Genomic DNA, 14,003 nt, shown 5'->3' on the forward strand with positions numbered 1-14,003 from the left:
TCTGCTAGCTGCTGCTTTCCTTCCTTCCTTCCTTCCTTCCTTCCTTCCTTCCTTCCTTCCTTCTTGTTTCCTTCCTCCCAAAGTGAAGGAATGTGGTAGCTTAATCCCACTGAAGCAGCTGATCAGCCTCTGCTGGCGTGAAGTGTTCTTACAACTCTGGAACTGCAACGCCACTATCCTGAATTCTGTGCGCAGCACCAAATCTTATGTTCGCGCAGCCGGCCTGCAAAGAAGTGGCATTTGCTGAGCCCCGGCTATAGATTATTTGGAGACGGGAAGGGAGCGAGTGGCAGCCTCTGGTGCCTCTTGCCAGGCCCATCCTCTGTTAAAATATCTGCCTCATCCCCGGGACCAACCTTTCTCCGTACGTTATAAAGGGCAGGAAATTCTTTTCAGCTAAACTTGCAGGCAGTCATGCCTCAGGAATGCTCGTTCCAGGAATGTCTCGCAGTTGCATGTGTTGAGTCTGGACTGTCGCTTTGTGGCATCCTAATGGTTTGTCTTGGATTAAGGGCATTGGGGGCACCCTAGTTGCAAAGAACACAAGGAAAGTGGAAGAATGGGGACGCAGGACCGACATCAGGCTAACAATCTCCCACAGGGTCCCTCCGTGTGAATTCCCTCCCTTTCTCTCTGGAGCAGCACTTTCTCCTGTGTGCTAACCACAGTTTAGCTTTAACCAGCTTCTAACTGGTTTCAATTCCAATATGCTGCTGTTTGTCTTGGGAATAATAATCTGGCTGGAGTATAAACTTGTAGGGGGTACAGAGAAAGAGTCAGAGCATTAATGCTTTGCTGCTTTAACCATTGGGAAATCCTGCTCTGGCTGCACTGCTGTACCCATACAGTTTCTCAGACTCCGATCAAGTGCTGGCCAGTTGCTGCTGAGCCTTCCTTTGAAGCCTTAAGGACTAGAAACTTGTTTTAAGGGTATGGCAAGGAGCCTCACCATGCTGAGTTTTGTATCTAGTACCAGTTTCCGTGCCTGGGCAATGGCCGTCTCTGCTCACACACCTGGTTACTGGGAAATACAGTGGAACCTCAGGTTACAGACTCCACCAACCCAGAAATATTACCTTGAGTTAAGAACTTTGCTTCAGGATGAGAACAGAAATTGTGCAGCGGGAGGCCCCATTAGCTAAAGTGGTGCTTCAGGTTAAGAACAGTTTCAGGTTAAGAACGGACCTCCGGAACGAATTAAGTTCTTAACCCGAGGTACCACTGTAACAGCATTTTTAGAAGTGTGCATGCACACGAAAGCTCATACCAATAACAAACTTCGTTGGTCTCTAAGGTGCTACTGGAAGGAATATTTTTAATAGCGTTTTTAGAGACCATTTCTACACTGCGTTAATTTTCTGTCCAATAACCCATCCAGCACGGGTACAAAATGTACAGGGGTGTATTGGTGTTAAATAAATAAGAATTGCTGTGTAATGTTAGTGACAGTTCAAGCTGACCAGCTGCAGAGAGTGAAGAGCGCTGCAGGAGATCTTTTCAGCCGGGTGCAATGAATTGTTAACGCTTCTGCTCTGCAGGCAAGATGGAGCTGCCACCACCGTGAACTAGTTTTAAGATTTGATTTCTGCAGACCTTGCAGGCAGCGGGAGGATGCTGGAGGTTGAAGGGTAGCAACTTGCACCTTTAAAATAAAATTTAAAAAGCATCCTTAGAGCTGGGATGAACCATCCGCAGCCTTCCAGATGTGATTGAAATCCAGTTTGCATCAGCCCCTGTCCACACGGCCAGTGGTCAAGATATCATTGCGTATTAGATTTATATACCGTATTTTTTGCTCTATAAGACTCACTTTTTCCCTCCTAAAAAGTAAGGGGAAATGTGTGTGCGTCTTATGGAGCGAATGCAGGCTGCGCAGCTATCACAGAAGCCAGAACAGCAAGAGGGATTGCTGCTTTCACTGCACAGTGATCCCTCTTGCTGTTCTGGCTTCTGAGATTCAGAATATTTTTTTTCTTGTTTTCCTCCTCCAAAAACTAGGTGCATCTAGTGATCTGGTGTGTCTTATAGAGCGAAAAATACGGTACTCTTCATCAAGAGACGCACAGGGTGGTTTACAAAGGTGCTGCAACTGGAAGACCACAGCAACTGTTCCCTGTTCTTGCTTTGCATGGAGAACATCCCAGGTTCAGGTTTTGGCCGTTCCAGGTTAAAAAGATCAGGTGACAGGAAAGACCCCTCGAGAACCACTGCTAGCGTCAGAGGAGATTATCTTGAGCCTGAATAACTGACAGTCTAACCCGGTATTCTAAGGCAGTTCTTCCTACATTCCTGAACTCTCGAAGGGGCAAAACTATTTTTGATAAATGGGAAATGGAAGCGGGGGGTGTTTTGGGTCAAGCAGCGGAATTTCAAAAAATATTTAAGGAATAAGCAAACACAACATCCAGTCACTATTCCAAAATACAGAAGAAGTGGTGGCTTGGGGTGTGGTTAGATAGGCTCCTCATATTTTGTGAGGAGGGGGTGATCAGCTTTTCTCACATGGTAAACTTTTGCAGGGTGTCTCCCAATTCCCCTGGGCTGTCCCACAAAACATGCCAGGGTGTGGCCTTTTGGGAGGGAGCTCTGCTCCATGTAGCTGCCGCAGAAGAAAACATCTGGAACCAGATGTCAACAGCTGTACACGCGCGCCTGTGTTGGAAATGGCATTTTCCATTTTGTGCCCGAGGCCTTTGGAAAGATCTGAAGATGTTGGGCAAAAGAAACCCGGAACGTATAGCCCATCTGAGAAGGGCACTCTTTTCTTTTTCAAATGGCCCCAGATAACCCCAGGCTTTTGACACATAAGGGGTTACACTCCTTCGCTGCAATTTCGTATTTTCACAGCTTGTTTTGTTGACCTCAAGTTCTTGGGAAATCAGAGCAAGATCTGGCTTTGCCTTGTGCTGGGAGTGTCTGTTTGGCAGCCTCCATAGCTATTGGGTTACCAGATGTGTGTGTGTGTGTGAGAGAGAGAGAGAGATGGGACTCTCTTGCCCCTTTTGCATTAAAGGAAGGATTTTAGCCGGGGCAAATTTTCCTGCTCCAGTAGCACCCGGCAGAAAACCAACTCCTCTAAGCAAAATGGCCGTCCCAGTACAGGACAGGGGACATGTCGAACCACCAGGTGATATTGGACCCCAACTCCCATCATGCCTCACTGTGAGCCATGATGCCTGGGGCTGATGGGAGTTCAACATCAAGGCCTATTGCTTCTCCAACCTGGGTAAGGTAAAGGTAAAGGGACCCCTGACCATTAGGTCCAGTCGTGGCCGACTCTGGGGTTGCGGCGCTCATCTCGCTTTACTGGCCGAGGGAGCCGGCATACAGCTTCCGGGTCATGTGGCCAGCATGACTAAGCCGCTTCTGGCGAACCAGAGCAGCGCACGGAAACGCCGTTTACCTTCCCGCCAGAGCGGTACCTATTTATCTACTTGCACTTTGACGTGCTTTGGAACTGCTAGGTTGGCAGGAGCAGGGACCGAGCAACGGGAGCTCACCCCGTCGCGGGGATTCGAACCGCCGACCTTCTGATCGGCAAGCCCTAGGCTCTGTGGTTTTACCCACAGTGCCACCCACGTCCCTTTCTAACCTGGGTACAGGTAACTAAATTAGAGGGCATTGCCTTTTCTCACAAGGTAACAGTGCCCTGCATGTGAGAGAGAAAGGAAGAGGGGCCAGAAGGCATTTTTTGAACCCAGTTTCCAGCCTTTGAGGGTTGCAATGATGGAACTGAGGAGGACTGTTAATCTGTTTACAATATCTGAGGGGAGGAAATGGGTTTAGTCATGACCCACCAAAAGGAGAAACAGAGAACACTTTGCTCCATGCCGCCATGCCCAGAAATTCTTTGCCAGAAACCGTCCCCTTTCATGAGGGATAGTGGTGGAATTTTTTTTGGAGAGGATGACTCGTCCGTTAGACAAGGCACAGTCTAGCCCTGCGCTGTAATTTGAAACAGGGCTCAACTCCTAGCTGTGATTTACATGGCAGTGCCTAGAACAGGAGCAGCAACAATAAGGGTGTCTCTGAGATTATACAGAGTGCCTTTCCCTCCACTTGGGAGTCAAAATCATGGCTGTTTTCTGCGCTGACCTGAGAAGAAGGGGAAATGTTTCTGGCACAGAGGATGTGGTTTCCTGGCAGGCATAAAACCCATTTCATTCTCAAATTTAGATATTTAAACCCCCTCCCCTTGAGGCAAACTGCTGCTTCCACATTTAATGCCAGATTTGTCTTAACAGGCAGCGTCACAGAGCAAGTTCTGGACTTCCGAGCCTATATATTTAGCATTACAGTGGTACCTCTGGTTACATACTTAATTCATTCCGGAGGTCCGTTCCTAACCTGAAACTGTTCTTAACCTGAAGCACCACTTTAGCTAATGGGGCCTCCCACTGCTGCCGCGCAATTTCTGTTCTCATCCTGAAGCAAAGTTCTTAACCGAGGTACTATTTCTGGGTTAGCGGAGTCTGTAACCTGAAGCGTAGGTAACCTGAAGCATATGTAACCCGAGGTACCACTGTACATTACTTAAGCTCCCCGCTTTTTGAGTGTTCACACTTTACATGCATTAAGTATTGAAAGGTGTAAAATAATTCGGTTGTCACGCATTCAAACGTGTGCATCTATACACATAACTCTGCAGCCAAGATACTTATTAGGAACTTGAGGACCACTGCTTTTGCTTTAAAAAATAAAAAGCTAGCTTCTCCCCTCTGCCCAGTTACAGAGACGGAGGAGGAAGAGAGACTCCTGAAAACATTATGAAGCATTCTCAGATGCAACTGCAGTACTGACACATTGCCACCAGGAGGTGCTCCAGGAACCACGCAAATCAAAATATACAATTCAGAAGAGGGAACCATAAGAAAGAATGGAGCGCAAGTGTTGTTGTTTTTTTACAGAGCCCACTGGAGCCCTTTGCATTATCAGCGTGTGTTCCTGAGAGAGAGGGCTGAGGAGGAGCACTCTGCTCTATTCCATCCTTGCAGGACCGGCCCTACTGTTAAGCAATGTGAGGCAGCTGCTTCTGGCAGCAGATGCTGAGGTGGTGTCCCCTCTCCAAAAGGAAAAAAAAAAACTTCCTACTAAGCATGCTGGCTGCTCCCAAGCCCATGAGCTAGCATCCCTGCACAGCCATGCCTGATGGTTGTCCGTCCAGCCTAGTCACGCAGACAGCCAGTGGTTGGAGTGTCAGACTAGGACCTGGAAGGTAAAGGTAAAGGGACCCTGACCATTAGGTCTAGTCATGACCGACTCTGGGGTTGCGGCGCTCATCTCGCTTTATTGGCCGAGGGAGCTGGCGTACAGCTTCTGGGTCATGTGGCCAGCATGACTAAGCCGCTTCTGGTGAACCAGAGCAGCGCACGGAAACGCCGTTTACCTTCCCGCCGGAGCGGTACCTATTTATCTACTTGCACTTTGACCTGCTTTTGAACTGCTAGGTTGGCAGGAGCTGGGACCGAACAACGGGAGTTCACCCCGTTGCGGGGATTCGAACCGCCAACCTTCTGATCGGCAAGTCCTAGGCTCTGTGGTTTAACCCACAGCGCCACCCACGTCCAGGACCTGGAAGAATAAGGAACCCTAAGGCCAGTCTGACCAAACTGCGGGAGGCAGTGGAAGACAGGAGTGCCTGACGTGCTCTGGTCCATGGGGTCACGAAGAGTCGGACACGACTAAACGACTAAACAACAACAAGGCCACTCAGAGCGCTTCATGGCTGAGGAGGGATTTGAACCCAGGACCTGGAAGAGCAGGGTTCAAATCCCTCCTCAGCCATGAAGCATACTGAGTGGCCTTAGGGTTCCTTATTTTTAAGCCAGACTTGGACTACACAGCCCTTCAAACAGAGGACTGGTCTCTGTGAAGTCGGATGCACTGTGGTTTTACTTGAAACAGGCATCTCTTTCTGTGTGAGAGTGAAAGGATTAGAAGATAATATTTTCTGTGCGAGAGTGAAAGGATTAGAACATACACTCTTTGATCTGCAATCAAAGCAAGTTATCTCTTTTATTCTTCAGGGCTAGTGTTTTTTCACATATACATTTAATCCGTTGATCAACGAAAACCCACACGGTGGACTGAGATTTATTTAGTCAGGCAACAGTTGTGACAATAGCACAATCCCTTCTGGGATTGTTAACCCAATTCCCAAATCGTTTTTTCTTCCAGGTCAAGAGACCATTTCCCTAAAGTCCACTTAAGTATCAAAACCTTGTAAATGTTCAGAAATGCCTCCTGCTCCTGTCCCTGATTTCTCCATCTGCAAGGGAGGGTATTCGGTTATCTTTGCTGCCTCAAGAAAAACGCTCTGTCCCTGGCAGGGAAGAAGTCTTCTTCCAGGGTCACGCTATCAACTCCCTTCTTACTCCCTCCGGACAAGGCGTTTGCTGTTTCCCTAAGGCGGGCAAAGGTTGCTCTTCCATTGTGAGGCTAGCCAGAGAGACACTTAAACATTTTTTCCAAGTTTAAAAGGAAAGACGGCCTCAGGACGCATAGGGGTTGCTGTTAGATACTTATACCTAAATTTTTCTAAGCACTGTGCATATATGAAAAGATAAACCCATCCCTCGCCTGCAGGCTCACAATACAAAAACAGCTGCGATACAAAAGGAAAATGGAACGCAGAGGGAAGAAAAGCACTGCAGCAGCTGCATCGACACTGGCCGATGGATGGTGCCAGGTTGGTCTCCCCATCACCATTAAGCTCTTCCTGGGAGGCAGGGGATGCAACCCCTCAGTGGTACCCAACCACCTGGCTGGGGAAAGGAGGACAGAGGTGAGACTCCATAAAACATTGCATTGTGCGGGGTTGGACTAGATGACCCTTGGGGTCCCAACTCTACAATTCTACGTTTCTCTGAAAACAGGCGTACTCCATGTGTTTCTAGCGGGGGTGGGATCATAGGGTTGTCACCAGGAAGGATGAGAAAGGACTTATTTACCATTTTCACTCGTCCTTATTGGTGCTATTCTTTGGATATTTATATCTAATTTTTCCTTCCTTGGGCCCCTCACTGCCTGCTGTTGTAAACAAAATCTGCCCTTCTTCCCTTATGGGGTATCCAAGAGCCCATAGAGAGTCCTTAAGTGGGTTCCCTATCGGTAGGAGAAAATAACAGAGGCCAACCAGAGAATATTGAGAATCAAAGCAGATAGTAAGCCTGATCTTTATTAAAGCTGTTGCAACAGGGTGCTCCCCTTACACGCCGCAGGAGGATGGAGGAGGACCCAGAACAAAGGTGTTCCTGCCCTTATATAGACATTTTAAATTGCCCGCCCTGGAGTCCAAGACCACCCCCAGAAACATCATACATGCATCACAGAAAAGGCGGTCTACAGCAGAAATCTGAGTGTGTTGTTTATCACCTGTCTGGCAGGTTACCTATTAATGGTCACTTGATTGGATTACCTGGAGAGCCTGGCCAGTCTTTTGTAAAGATAAATAAATACTTAGTTCCTGAGCCAGGTCACAGGCTCACCCTATTCATATACAGACATATTCATATACAGGGTATTCATATACATACCCTTAACACAGGATTTGTGAACGAAAAGACAATGGGGAGGCTTTTCCATTTTCCTTCGACCTTGCAGAGAAATATTTGGCAGGGACAAAATGGTTTCAGGACTTTTTCTGTGGGGTTTCAGACATGTGCTTAAAATTCTTATAACACTGCCTAACTTACTTTGCAGAGTTGCTGTATGGGGATTAAATGAGAAGGGAGAAGAATCACGTACGCTACCTGAGGCTCTTTGGAGAAAAACAGTAGGCTGTAATTTCAATAAATAGTTTTGCAAGCATTTAACAAATGTGCAGTTAGGAGGATCCCCCTGAAGAGATGGTGCGCTCACAATTCCTAGGAATTTACTATCCACAGCCCCCTCTGCAAGGCTGGGTGGTGATAGGAGGCGAAACCAAAAAGGTCCCAAAGGATGACTCAGGAATGTAGAACATCGGACTGTTTTTTTGCTGAGAGGAGGGAGCGAAGATGCTTGCCATTTTCCGAATTAAACAGAATCAGGCCTCTCTTGCAACTTCTGCCACCACCACCACCCAGCACACAAATTAAATTTATGAAAAACCAATGAATAGGAAATCCAGCAGCAATACCTAAAATCAAACAGTTACAGCAGCAGGAGGTCCCTATTTTCCTGTGATGTCCCTGATTTAGAGAAGACATCCCGGTTTCTGATTTGATCCCAGAATGCCCCGCTTTTCCTTCGTCGTTGTTTAGTCGTGTCTGACTCTTCGTGACCCCCGACTCTTCGTGACCAGAGCACGCCAGGCACTCCTGTCTTCCACTGCCTCCTGCAGTTTGGTCAAACTCATGCTAGTAGCTTCGAGAACACTGTCCAACCATCTCGTCCTCTGTCATCCCCTTGTCCTTGTGCCCTCCATCTTTCCCAACATCAGGGTCTTTTCCAGGGAGTCTTCTCTTCTCATGAGGTGGCCAAAGTTTTGGAGCCTCAGCTTCAGGATCTGTCCTTCCAGTGAGCACTCAGGGCTGATTTCCTTAAGAATGGATACGTTTGATCTTCTTGCAGTCCATGGGACTCTCAAGAGTCTCCTCCAGCACCATAATTCAAAAGCATCAATTCTTTGGCGATCAGCCTTCTTTATGGTCCAGCTCTCACTTCCATACATCACTACTGGGAAAACCATAGCTTTAACTATACGGACCTTTGTTGGCAAGGTGATGTCTCTGCTTTTTAAGATGCTGTCTAGGTTTGTCATTGCTTTTCTCCCAAGAAGCACGTCCCTATTTTCATTGGAGAAATGTTGGAGGGTATGTCCTAGCCGTCTGAAAGCAATCCTGTACAGGGAAGTTTTTTTTTAATGTTAAATGTTTTATTTTGTTATTATATATGTTGGAAGCTTCCCAGTGCCTGTGTGTGGTATAAAGAGTAAAATTATCATTCTTCTTCTTCTTCTTTATGGAATGGGATGTCCCTGTTTTAATCAGGGAAGCGTTGGAGGGTATGCTGATGTTATTGATCAGATCGCAACCATCATTATGGGATGCCTGGAATGATAAGTATGGGGTGGGCCACGACCTTTGAATGGCTGTTACCTAATGGGAATAAAGGGAAGGATTGTGGAAAAGGCAAGGTGAAGGAAATCAGATGCAACAGTGGCAATTGTTATTCCTGGGAAAGTTAAATTGCTTGTCCAAATACCACCCTACTAATTCTGATAAGAAAAGCATGGCTTCTCCAATAACTCTGAGCAGAAGATCTTTTCCTGCAAAAAGAATGCAAAGTGCATTGGCAGTGGCTCCAGGGCAGACTGATCATGGCTGACCAGCAGAATTTTATTTATTAATCTAGTTTTGTGCTGTCCTGGTCAATGTAATCTGAAGCACCAGCATGTTTTTTTGTTCTTAAGCGAATTGTTGCATCATTATCTGCTCCTGAAATAACCTTGGCAAGATAAGCTTTGCCAGAGTTCAGCTGCCAAGCAGCAATACTTTCTGTAAAGAAAGCTTGCAGGACTCAAAACCTGGTAGAGGACTCTGCTGTAAAATGGGCTGGTTGTTGTTTGTCTGCATTGAGGAGAAAGTCCATTACACAGAGAGAGGGGGGGATTATGTAGGACCTTCACATGTTTCAGGGCTTGAACTTTGACTTCCAAAACAAGTAATGAGAATAAACTGCGACTCACTTTTATCTCTGGCTCCTTTTCAGCTGAGATTAGACTTATGAAATGCCTTTGCTGTGCAATTTAGAAGCCAGTTCCCCAAATGAGCATATTGGAATATTGGCTGGATTTAGTGATTTCAATTTCAGCATGGCTGTAAATGATTATTGTTGTGTTTCGTTTATTTTATTTTTATTAAACAGCTTAAAACCTAAACCTTGCTGTTGTGCAGATAAGGCAACTGAGGCAGGCATGCCACAGCTCGCCCAAGCCCTTGTTCGTTTTGTGATTGACAGGTAAGACCTTTGAATCCCAGGCCTTTCTGAAATTGTCTGGTGAGGAGCGCAGAGAAACGCCATGGTGCATCTGCAGCAGCGCAACCGGACGCCTTCCTCTGCCCCGACTGCAACAAAACATGTCTCTCCTGCATCGGTCTCTACAGCCACAGCAGGCGCTGTAACTCTCCAACGGTTTGACTTCACCCTTGAAATCGCACTCCTCCATTGTCTCCCAAGGCAGACGGATGCCACCAAGTATCTACGGTACTACAAAATTCTTGAGATTCACTAATATGGCTGCGACTCTGGAAATTAATGTTGATATTAACTGCTGCCTCAGACCCTCACCTCTGACGAAAATAACAGAGGCCAACCAGAGAATGTTAAGAAGCAATGCAGCTAGTAAGCCTGATCTTTATTAAAGCTGTTGCAACAGGGTGCTCCCCTCACACACAGGAGGACGGAGGAGGACCCAGAACAAAGGTGTGCCCACCCTTATGTTTTAAATTGCCCATCCTGGAGTCCAAGACCACCCCCAGAAATGTTATGTACTGAAGTTCTCACCCTGGGCCAGCAGGGGGATACTGTAGATAGTTATGCAAATGAAGGATCGAAAGTGACATTCAGTGATTGGATAGTTTTAGAAAGTTGTTACAGTAACGTGGTACTGGAGCTCTATATAGGCAGGCTGACTGAGCCCTTCAGTTCAGTTCTGTCCTGGCCTGTGAATAAACAAGAGCTGTTTGAAGAATCGCTGTGTCGTCTGATATGTTCACCCACAACTTAACAAGAAACATCATACCTACATCATAGAAAAGGCGGTTTACAGCAGAAATCTGAGTGTGTTGTTTATCTCCTGTCTGGCAGATTACCTGTTAATGGTCACTTGATTGGATTACCTGGGGAGCCTGGCCAGTCTTTTGTAATGATAAATACTTAGTTCCTGGGCCAGGTCACAGGCTCACCCTATTCATACACAGACATACCCTTAAGACAGGATTTGTGAAGGAAAAGACAATGGGGAGGCTTTTCCATTTTCCTTTGACCTTGCAGAGAAATATTTGAGGTCAATTTGGGAGGGACAAAATGGTTTCAAACATGTGGTTTACATATGCAGTTATGAACATTTATCTTTTTTTTATATATGACCTTAAAATTCTTATAACAGCCGCATGCAAGAGGTGGGCAGGCCCAGATGCAACTGAGCCATTGCCAGGTGTGTGGGGGTGTTTTTTTTTGAACCCTGGTCTCCCAATTTCAAGTCCAGCCCTCTAACCACTGCACCATATTGAGGTTGTGTGTGTGTGTTCTGGTCTGGTTTTTCACCTCAGCCATGGAAATGTCTTGGGGCTGGGCTGGCATTTTTTGGGGGGGACGGCTGGAAAAGTCTAATAACTGGCAGAAATGACCGGCAGAATCCGCGACCAGGGAGAAGAGTCGGCAGAAGAAGATTGGAAGAAATTTAAGGACTATTTACAGAAACACTATAAAATTAATGAATTCTGAAAAGATGTTGGATTGAACTTTTGTGGTCTCTAGCTGTTATGATAAAGATAATAGGGATTAAAATTGTTTAAGTCATAAAATTTAAAAAGTTGAGTGGAAAATAAGGTGTTATTTTAATAAGGAATGTTAAGAGATTAGGATTTGCTGGATTAACAAGTTGAACTAGAAAACAAGAAGGGGTGGTATGAGGAAGTCAAAGAAACATGTTATTGAAAAATTGTTACTGAAATTGACTTGTTTTTAATATTTTTCTTTTCTTTTTCTTTTTGTGTTTGTATAAAAGTGGAAAATCTAATAAATATTTATATATAAAAAAAGGAAAAGTCTAATAACTTTTGTGGAATTCTTACTTGCAAGGCTACGTGGAGGACTCAACCTTCGCACAGAAATTAAACAATCGGGCGCATGACGTCTTTGGAAACAGCTTGAGAAGACACAGCAGTCAGCCTGACATGCACAGAGCAAGTAAAAATTAACTAGCTGCATCTTTCTGCAGATTGTGGAGCCTTTCCCTGGGAATGTGGATAAGGTTGCCGCTTTCCCCGAAACCCAGGCCAACAGCAGAAATTCATCTGGCGATGCTTCTCCTTGCATGGAAATAGTGACTGCACTTCTAGGTGTGTCGGTTTCTCTGAAAAACCCGAGAGTATTTTACTAGCCTTGCATCTGTGCCTTTAAGAACAGCCTGTCAGGCAGCTATGAGGCAGGTGAAGTTTCTCCAGTCTCATCACCGCCCCAGGGAAAATATTTACCTGTTTGATTTCTGCCCATCTAACTGCAGGTCAAAGGCACAGCTCTCTTTGCTAGGGAGAGTGTATAAATTTTGCAAGGGGACGTGGGGATTTGGCCAGAGAATTCCTCCCCACCCCCCTTTCCCTAATTCAACCCTGACAGAGAGTTTTGGAGAGCTGCAGAAATATTGCCCTAATATGGCTTTTGGAACGGGCAATCTTTACATTTTGCATAATAGTCGAGACTCTTTTGCCTTACCCTGGAGGTCTGAACACAGCCGCTTATCAGATCTCCCACCAGCCCAGCTCCCTAGAGTTGTGGGTAATGGTTAACTCTGCAATCTCGCACTGTGACTGCCCCCTACATCCCCCAAAGAAACAAACAATGGGGCTGAAATATACTCGGAGTCCTAACAGGAGCATTTTAAAGTGGCTTATCTTCGCATCTTTAGTTTATTAGCCAAACACACCTTGAGGGGGGCTGTTGCTTGCACAGCAGCTAGAGAAAGTTTGAGGGGGACCTGCAGGGCTGATCTGAAGTCTCCAGGTTTTCCTGGCCCCTTCCGGGTGACTTATTGGGGGGAATTGAATCTCCAGGAAGGCGAGAGTGACTATTAAAAAAAAAAATGTTTCACACCACCCCAAGCTCAGAGGGGTGAGAGAATCCAGGGATTCGAGGCGTTTACACGGGTTCAGTCGCCTTGGAAAGAAGGTCAATGGAGACTGTGGTGTTTTGGGGTGTTTTTTTAAACATACACAACTTGATGCCACCAAGTATCTACGGTACTACAAAATTATTGCAAGTCACTAATATGGCTGCTACTCTGGAAATTAATATTGATATTAACTGCTGCATCAGACCCTCACCTCAGACAAGTGGATGGCACAGTACAAGGCTGGATTTAGATTTGATGAGGCCCTCAGCTACTGAAGGCAATGGGGCCCTTTATATGTCCGGCTGTCCTTTGTCAACAACAAATTGTCACTGTTTTTGGTGTTGAATATATGCTATATGGTAATTTATGGACCTAACAGGTATCTAACCAATGATATTTTAGGGAGCAGGCTAGCAGGCAGGGCCCATGACTTACATCATAGGAGCCTACAACAACACAAAACACAGTAGCTGTATGTAGGTTTAATTTTATTTGTTTTTTATCTTATATTTTGGAAATGTACAACCAGTTTTTCCCCCTTTAATTTTTTTGGGGGCCCCCAAGAGAGCGGGGCCCTAAGCTATAGCTTGTTTAGCTTATACTGTACATAAATCTGGCACCGGGCTCATGGCATTAACACCCCCAGCAGATCTCGCTTCTCCATTAGTCGCCTCATGGAATCCAGCACAGGGCACGCAGCTCTCTGTGTCTCCAGCTTCCAGGACCCACCCGGTTGAAAACTGACAACCTGGTTACAGGAATTTGCAATCTGTGTGACACATGTGAATGGTGAGTGTGGCATGAGACAGCTGTGAAGGTTCCCTGAGAAATCAGTCTCCTGCGAGCCTCATGTGCCCACCCGCAGGGGAGGCTGCCGGCTGCTTCTCTTTCATGACCCACATCCAGTTGGCTTGGCCTTCTGTTGGGCAGTGTCCGTCCCCTGGTTGGAGGACGAGCAAGAGGTTTTGAAGCTGTAGAATCACAACCTGAGATTCAGAGTCTCATGCTCCACTGACCGTGCATAAGGCAGAGCAATAAGGTAGGGACAGTGAACCTCTGGCTCTCCAGATGTGGTTGGACTACAACTCCCATCATCCCCAACTGTTGGCCATATTAGCTGGGGCAATTGGGACTTGGTACCCAACAATGCCTGGGTTCCTCATCTCTGGGATAAAGTGTGCTCAAA

Source organism: Podarcis filfolensis (assembly GCF_964270895.1).
Source record: "Podarcis filfolensis genome assembly, chromosome: 8".
Classification (NCBI taxonomy): Eukaryota; Metazoa; Chordata; class Lepidosauria; order Squamata; family Lacertidae; genus Podarcis; species Podarcis filfolensis.